Raw genomic sequence first — 8901 nt, 5'->3', positions numbered from 1 at the left:
ACCATGAGAGTACTCATAAATTAGTCTATTGCGTTTGTCGGAAAACGTAAAATGCTGCAATGGTGCAGTGTGGAATGTGCCATGAATGGTTTCATATTCAATGTATTTCTGCCGATAAACTTCCAGAAAATGAAAAAGAAGTTTGGCTATGTGAATTTAAATGTCAAGTTCCAACTGTCACTCTTTGAATAATTTGCTATTATAGGTATACTTGTATAAGTAAATAAACCTTATTTAACTATATTTAATGACGTTTCATATGGAAAGTTGTGTTAGTGTTTTTTTTTTCTAATTTTGTCCTGTATCCAATCCCAACCCCCACCCCACTTACCTTAGCACTCCTAGCCCACTTACCACTTACTTAGCAATAGTTAGGGTAGATATGATAGCCGCTAAATGTGGCAGGGCTAGCCTCCACCCTCCCACGCGGTTTACATTCCACAGTATCGCTGTTAAAAAGGCCACCGTCGATGGAGGCTATAAATACTAGATTACTATTAATAACGAAACTTTACTGTATTCGCTGGCTGCAAACTTTACCCTTTTTGTCTTTTCTACGGGGAGTTAGCGAGGGCGGAATTCGCAAACTTCGTGACGTCACAGGGCCTAAACGGTTCCTTCTATCAAAATTTTGACAACATTTTCACCGACTAAACTATTAGTTTAGTGTTTGTCCCCCTCGTTCGTTTGCCCCCTTTTTGGACCTTTTCGGACCATTTTTGGAATTTTTGTTTCTTCTTCCACGCGCTTCCAAGTTGCCATTTTCTTCAACAAGCCATATCTCGGAAACCATTTGCGCTAGCCAAATTTCAATTGCATTTTTGATATCTTAACCCCTACGCTGTCGTTCGCTCTTCCATTCGCGACCTTCAAGATCTTCTCCATAGCGAGTCTAAAAGCATTAAAAAGTTGACCAGAGAGAAAATTTCTGATCTCTTTGAGCGTCTTGCGTCGATTGTCTCCGACCAGCAACTTTCTATTAGCCACCTCGAGGGTGTTCTGGAGAAGCGCAATCGTATTATCAGGGATATTCGACGATCCAAATCATCGGATTCGCCGCCTGTCAACCCACCACTCAACCAGTCTGATTGGCCCCCTCTCCCTAGACAACGAAAACCTCTTATTCGACCACTCCCACTCTGCATCGGTCAAGGAGGGTCAACCCTCAGGCAATCGGAATAGGAATCGATCACGTTCGTCCTTGCCGTAACGGTAAGGGTGTCGTGATTAGATGTCCTACGAAAAATGATATATCCATTCTAAAAACTCATCTTGAGTCTGCTTCGGCGTCCCAGGATGAATTCACCTTGGTCTCGCCTAAGCGCTTTCAGCCGCGTATTATGGTCTCCGGAGTGGATAAATCCATTTCGAAAGAAACTCTGGTTGACACTATCATTGCTCAGAACGATCTTAGTGATAACCAGGATTCTATCACTCCATGTTTAAGTCTCCGTGGCCCAAATGACTCCAACCATTGGATCATAGAATGCCCACCCAATGTTTTCAATATCTTAATGGCGAAACGACGCGTGTACTTGGGTTGGGTAAGCTACCCAATACGGGAACACATCGACGTGCCACAATGTTTTAAATGCGGCCTGGTGGGCCATCGTCGATCACGTTGCCAATCTCCCATTCAGATATGAACTATCTGCGGGGGTGAACACTCGTATCGCGAATACGTCAACAAAACCAATCCTTCCTGCCGCAATTGCTCATTTTCCAACACCACTAAAGCTACAACGCTAGCAATCAATCATCTCAGTCTGTTTCCAATGCCCTTCATATGTAAGGGAGCTCCACATTCGTCAATCTCATATTTGCTATGATCCGTCACAGTGATAATTTTCCTTCGACAATCAAATTTCTTCAACTCAATTTAGGTCGCTCAATCCAAGCCACGGCAAACATCTGCCAAATCTTCTTAGAAGAAAAATTGACATTTCTCTTATTCAGGAACCTTACCGTTTCTGTACAAAATTCCTTTATCGGCTTTCCTCTGTCTTCTCGTATTTTTTCTTCGGCACTTAACGCGCGTTGCGCCATAATAGTCTTACGTAACGACATAGATGTGTTTCTTATCAGCGCCTCTAGTGATTTAGTATGTATTGATTTTCGCTACCGATCATTCCATTTTCGGGTCTGTTCTGTTTACGCGTCTCCCACCTGTGATTTCTCGAATTTTTTAATCAATCTCAGCTCGGCCTTAAGCCCTACTCCCATTCTGATTTGTGGCGACTTTAATACCAAACATCCCCTTTGGGGCTCGCCGACCATTTGCCCACGTTGGGATCCAATGATTGATTTCATCAATACTGAACGACCTTTTCGTAATCAATAACCCATGTCTGGCCCCACTTTCACTAGCGCTATGGGTCGTAGTTGGATCGATTTTGGGCTGTGTTCGGGATCCCTATTTGACAAAATCCTTAACTGGTCAGTTTCTGACTCCGAATCCTGCTCGGACCACCGCTTCATTTTATTCGCCTTATGCTCCAATACTAATCCCTCGACAATTACGTCTCCCTTTTAACATCTAATGTAACTACTATCTGCAAGGCCACCTTAAAAGAGAAGAGGGCTGGTCGATATAAATCAGTCCCTTGGTGGAATGATTCATTGGTTATTGAGCGTAAGATAGTCCGTGCTCTCCGTCGCCGATGGCAGTGCAATTGTGATCCTACAGCGCGTAATGATCTCCACATAGCTTATAAACGTGGTTTCGCAATTTACAAAAGATCCATAAAGACAGCTAAACAAAAGTCTTGGGAGTCCTTTTGCACGTTGGTGGACGCCAATTCTCCATTTTCTTAACCCTACAAAATTTGTACTAATAAAATCTATACGCCCCCCACTCTATCATGTATTTCTAAACCTGATGGGTCTCTTACCACAAATCTTAAAGACACGGTACAGGTCATTCTCGATAATTCATTTCCGTTAGATGATCCTTCTACCGACAATAACTATCATGTTTTTATTCGCATTCCCTTACTTCCGATATTCTTACACCGAATGACTTTATATTCACAGACAATGAATATGAGTCCTATCGACCTTTTCCAGTGGTCGTGCTTCTGGGTTGGACCGCATCCCAATTGAAGTGGTTTTGCATGCATTTACCGATAACATCCGACACAAGATATTTTCCGGACTCACTCAAGTTATCTAAGGCCATCCTACTTAACAAACCAAACCGCGACTCTAAATGTCCAGACTCATATAGAGTCATTTGTATTCCACCATCATTTGGAAAGGTTCTCGATAAGCTTCTGACAAACCGGCTAACTCATTTCTTGGAACGGAATTCATTGCTCGATCATAGGCAATTAGGCTTTCGATCAGGCTTATCCACCTCTCACGCTCTTGGTCGTGCGGTGGATTTCGCTTCCGAGAATAGAGCATCAAATTTCTACACATCTTTTCTTTCACTTGATATCAAGGGAGCTTTCGATAACAGCTGGGTCCCTAGTATTCTCGCGGCCCTTCGTTCGAAGCGTTGCCCGAGAAATATCTATTACCTAATTGAAAGCTTCCTTCTTAGTCGAAAGGCGGTCTATTCTACCACTTACTTCGAGCTGGTCAAGGATGTTTCCCGTGGCGTTCCCCAGGGGTCGTGCATTGGTCCAATTTTGTGGAATATTGTTTGCGACTCTGTTTTTCTCTGCCCCTTCCACCTGGTGCAGATATTCAATCTTTCGCTGACGACCTCTTGGGAATGCTACGCTCTTCATCGCGCCGTTTGTTGGAACAACTTGGTCAGGAGTTTTTATCATCCCTTCACAACTGGGCTATCAGCAATAAACTTTGCTTTTCTATGTCTAAATCGAAGGCAATTACCTTCGGTAAGACCGCTAAACCCGTTGCCCGTCTCTCATATTTCAGACTGAACGGCTCCGCACTCCCCAACGTCAATTCGCTCGTTTATCTCGGTGTCACTATTGACTCCGGATTGTCATGGCTCCCACATCTTCTCTCAATTAAGATCAAGGTGTCTTCTTTAGTTCAGAGTATGGCTGCAGTCGTTCAAAAACACCGGGGGGTGAAAGGGCTGGAACGTATTATAGTCTACGCTTGTGGTGTTTGGTGGAAGGAGAAGGGAAGTTCAATCATGTTAAGAAAGCTATCTTTCATCCAACGAATTTGCCTTCTTCGAATTTCTCGAAGTTACCGCACAGCTGCAACCATGAGTTTACTTACCATAACCGGCATACAACCAGTCGCGTTTACCATTAGTCAGGAATCTACCATCTTTCGGACATACAATATGGGTCAGAACAGTCTTCACTGTTACATTTTTTTCTCTGATGAGGGCTTCTTAAAACCCGATCTCCTTCTTACCATTCATCCAGCACAACACCCCACTATCACCTACGCCCAGCCCTCGCCTTCAGGATTGGGCTTGGAGATATTTACAGATATTGCCTTTGTAGAATACGCTGATTCAGTTGAACTTTTATATAGACAATTTACACTACCCCCTAGCGCTGACATTGTTCACGCCGAGGTTCTCGCTAATTACCACGCACTGCTTTGGATATCAGATAATAATCTCGACTCTACCACCAATATTTTCACTGACAGCTTCTCTTCTATTTCCGCTATTCGTAATCCCCGTAACACTTACATTTTTATCAATAAAATTAAAAAGCTACTCTTCCAATTTTCCAATGTTATCTTACTTTGGACAAAGGCCTATTGCGGTACAGCAGGCAATGAACGAGCAGATGAATTAGCCAAAAATGCTCACCAATCACCAACAGCTATTGCTATTCCCTTGCCCTTAACAAAGCTTTCCTTTAAAAAAACACTAAACGAGTTATCAATCCGCACGTGGCAAGTGGCGTGGTCGTCCAGTGACAAAGGCCGCTTTACATTCGCTTTTTTACCTTCGGTTTCAGTCGTCGGTTTTGAGACAACATTTTTTCTTTCAGAAATCCTCACAGGCCATGGAAAGTTCCCTTCATATCTTTCACAGCTTCGTCATTTAGAACACTCTGGGTGCGCTTGTGGTCATGATACGGCCGACGCGGACCATTACATCTGGTCTTGCCCCCTTACGAAGGTTTTATCGATCGCCCCAGCTTCATAGCTAATAAATCTGACTTACTATTGTCCCCCTCAAACCGTTCTAATTTATCTGATCTAATGAAATTTATCACTTTTAATTTTGTCATTTTAGGGTTTAAAAAAAAGAAAACAAAAAAATAAAAAAATAAAAATTCAATTAACCAGTGTTTGGTGTCGTCACCCTCGTCTCCTTCAAGTCGACAAACCCCCATCTTCAAGACACCCTCGTCATCACCATACAAAAAATAAATAAAAAAACCCACTACACCTCTTCAAGTCACCTTCGTCTTCATCAATAACAAAAAAAATAACCTTCAAGTTACTCTCGTCTTCTTCAAGTCGACAAACCCCCTCTTCATCACCCTATAAAAACTTTACACCTCTTCAAGCCACCCTACCCTCGTCATCGACATCTAAAAAAAATTATTTACACCTCTTCATGTCACCCCCGCCATCGCCATCTAAAAACAAAAATAAAAAAACCCTACACCTCTTCAAGTCACCCTCGTCTTCATCAAAAAAAAATTCTTTAAGTTACCCTCGTCTTCTCCATGTCGACAAACCCCCTCTTCAAGTCACCCTCGTCTACACCGTTTAAAAACACTACACTTCTTCAAGTCACCCTCGTAATCATCATCAAAAAACACTTACTTACCTCTTCAAGTCGTCCTATTGATCAATCTAAGCAATCACCCTTACCATCGTCATAAACAACCACACCTATTACTCTGCAAGTCATCCAGGTCTTCTTCGTCGTCAAAGAAAAAAACCCTCTTCAAGTCACCCTCGTCAACGTTATCCACAAAATAATAATTCTTCAAATCATCAACACCTTTTACACCGGGAAATTATATATATATTTTCCTGATCAAGTCACCCACGTTTATCGTTATATATATATATACAAAAATACACAAACAAGCACCTACCTTTTCAAGTCATCCACAACTTCCTCGTCATCTACAACTAATACTAAAAAAAATTACAAATCTTCAAGTCATCCACGTCATCCAGATCATCTCAATATAATATCTTAGACATTTCTCTCCACGTCATCCACTTACTCCGTATCGTCTAGATTATACATCACTTCTTCAGGTCACACATGTTCAATCATCAACGTCGTCAAAAATGAAAATCACCTATTCTTCTTCGAGTCTTCCACTACTCCTTCCTCGTTCCCACATTGTTCATCTCGCCATTTATATATAACAAATAATTATATGATTTACTTATCTATTACCTACAAAAAACCACAAAAAAACAATATTACTTTATTAACCTATGTATTCTGTCATTGTGTGATATAACTTTCATTAATAAACTTCACTGGCTGCCGCGGGTCTCTTTCCGCTCCTGTCTCTTCGTGGGGCTGTTGACCTTGACTCTAGTCTGACTCTGTGAAGAGACATGAGAGGTGTAGCATAAGTGGGAGGTCGCTTGCGGCCACCGGTGAAATACCACTACTTTCATCGTTTCTTTACTTACTCGGTGAAGCGGAGAGCGAACCGAAAGGTTCACCTTTCTAGCACTAAGTGCCGGGCTCTCGCAGTTCAGCGCGATCCACTCCAAGGACAGTGTCAGGCGGGGAGTTTGACTAGGGCGGTACATCTGTCAAAAGGTAACGCAGGTGTCCTAAGGCGAGCTCAGCGAGGACAGAAACCTCGCATAGAGTAAAAGGGCAAATGCTGGCTTGATCTTGATTTTCAGTATGAATACGGACCGCGAAAGCGGGGCCTATCGATCCTTTTGACTTTAAGAGTTTTAAGCAAGAGGTGTCAGAAAAGTTACCACAAGGATAACTGGCTTGTGGCGGCCAAGCGTTCATAGCGACGTCGCTTTTTGATCCTTCGATGTCGGATCTTCATATCATTGCGAAGCAGAATTCGCCAAGCGTTGGATTGTTCACCCACTAATAGGGAACGTGTGCTGGGTTTAGACCGTCGTGAGACCGGTTAGTTTTACCCTACTATAAAGTTATGTATTTGTACCCCGCCGTTCCGCTGGGCACTACGGCGGCACACAAGACAAAGAGTCATGCCGGACCAAAATGCACCTTGCGAAACAAACGTTCGGCCAGTGAGACAGCCATAAAGACACATATGGCAAACAAACGCCCTCATCATGGCCCAACAAAAGGCGACACCATGGGCTGCCCTAATTCCCACCCTCGCACAGCTGAGGACTAGAGTGACTTCCTCTTCCTCCACAAAAATCCTCCCCAGTAGGATATTGAATGCCAAGTATGGAACACCCCCGAGGTTCCAGTGACCCAGCGCCCCGATCACGAGACACCTCAAGGACTCCAGTGACCCAGCAAACCAGGTGTGGACCGCCCCCAAGTGCCCCGCGACACCGAACGTCGGGTGTGGAGCCCCTCAAGAGCTCCAGTGACCCCATCAAACCACTGGATAGGAACAGTGTACCTGTGCAAATCAGCCGCAGGTTATTAGCCATACGTTGCCCGGCTCTCGCCACGAGGAGGCTTTGCAGTCAGGATTTAAGAGAGCCAGTTTTACCCTACTGTTGACATGTCCTTGCGATAGTAATCCTGCTCAGTACGAGAGGAACCGCAGGTTCGGACACTTGGTACATGTGTTTGGTCGAGCGGCCAGTGGTGCGAAGCTACCATCCGTAGGATTATGACTGAACGCCTCTAAGTCAGAATCCTGTCTAGTCGCTGCAATGATATCGTTCGTGCCTTTTGCGTTTGTTGGTTACGCTAGTCGAGATGCGTTTAGGCGCGGTCTCAGCGAAAAAGCCTTCTTAAAATAAGCATTGCAAAGCTTGCAGAGTTTTGCAGCTTTGGCTTGTTGATTTTTATCTTCGGAGAAACGTTATGGAACCAAATCGTCCGTAGACGACTTAGGTACCAGTCGGGGTGTTGTACTTAATAGAGCAGCCACCATACTCCGATTTATTGAGACTCATCCTCTAACTGGAGGGTTTGTAACCTCGAATGGAGGTTTCAAATCTTAACTTTTTTAAACTAAATTCGGCTACGGGGAAGAGTAAACTTGTATTTAATGCGGACTTGTTTCACTAGAGGTTTTTAATATTTAATCCAGGTTATGAGATGTTATGTTACGAGCTATTTCAAGTGCCAGAAACAATTTGGTTTTTTTATAAAGTTTGAAAGGACCTCGATTGAAGTTTTAATAGCTTAATTAATTTTAACCTAAATTCGGCTACGGGGAAGAGTTAACATGTATTTACTGCGGACTTGTTTCAGTGGTCCTAATTAAAAAATATTAACTACAATTCACTTATTTATCCCATAGCTTGTACTGTATATGCATTCGGGGTAACACTTCATTATTAATTTTGTTTCTTTTATTTAGACGAGAAAGGAAACATAAGATCTATTGAAAATAAGAGATCTCGAGAACATATAGAAACATAATTTAAATCACTAAAAGTATTGAATATTTACCAAATATGTGATGACTGCTCTCACGTATTTATTTCAGTGTTCTGTAATTCAACAGAAAAATTTTACCAACTAAATATATCTACGAGCAAAGGACTTTCATTTTTTAAACGAGGCTAAAGCTCATGTTATGAATATGATACATGTATAAAACTGTATTTAACATAATTATACCAAAAGTTATTGTGTTTTTCTGGTAGACCCATTTTTTTAAATTGGTCCAATGTAGTCGGAATTTATCTAAATAAATTTATATTTTGTTAGTTTGATTAGCAATTATTCACAATTTACCCTACCTCGCTCACTATGACCCAACGACGTACCAATTCACCTAAAAATACCAAAAGTTTCCCAATTTACATATTTTTATTAAATATGAATTGTTTGGAAAATTCTGTTTT

The 8901-nt window shown here is 42.3% G+C and overlaps 1 pseudogene; it reads left to right on the top strand.

Annotated features, from left to right (window-relative positions):
• The first annotated feature begins 6431 nt into the window (after nucleotides 1-6431).
• LOC149949060 (large subunit ribosomal RNA) lies at nucleotides 6432-8019 on the top strand (annotated as a pseudogene).
• The last annotated feature ends 882 nt before the right edge of the window (nucleotides 8020-8901 follow it).

This window comes from Leiobunum rupestre, chromosome 3, assembly GCF_980474605.1.
Source record: "Leiobunum rupestre chromosome 3, qqLeiRupe1.1.hap1, whole genome shotgun sequence".
NCBI classification, from domain to species: Eukaryota; Metazoa; Arthropoda; class Arachnida; order Opiliones; family Sclerosomatidae; genus Leiobunum; species Leiobunum rupestre.
The sequence above is the reverse complement of the archived record's forward strand: the minus strand, read 5'-3'. Positions and strand labels throughout refer to the sequence as shown.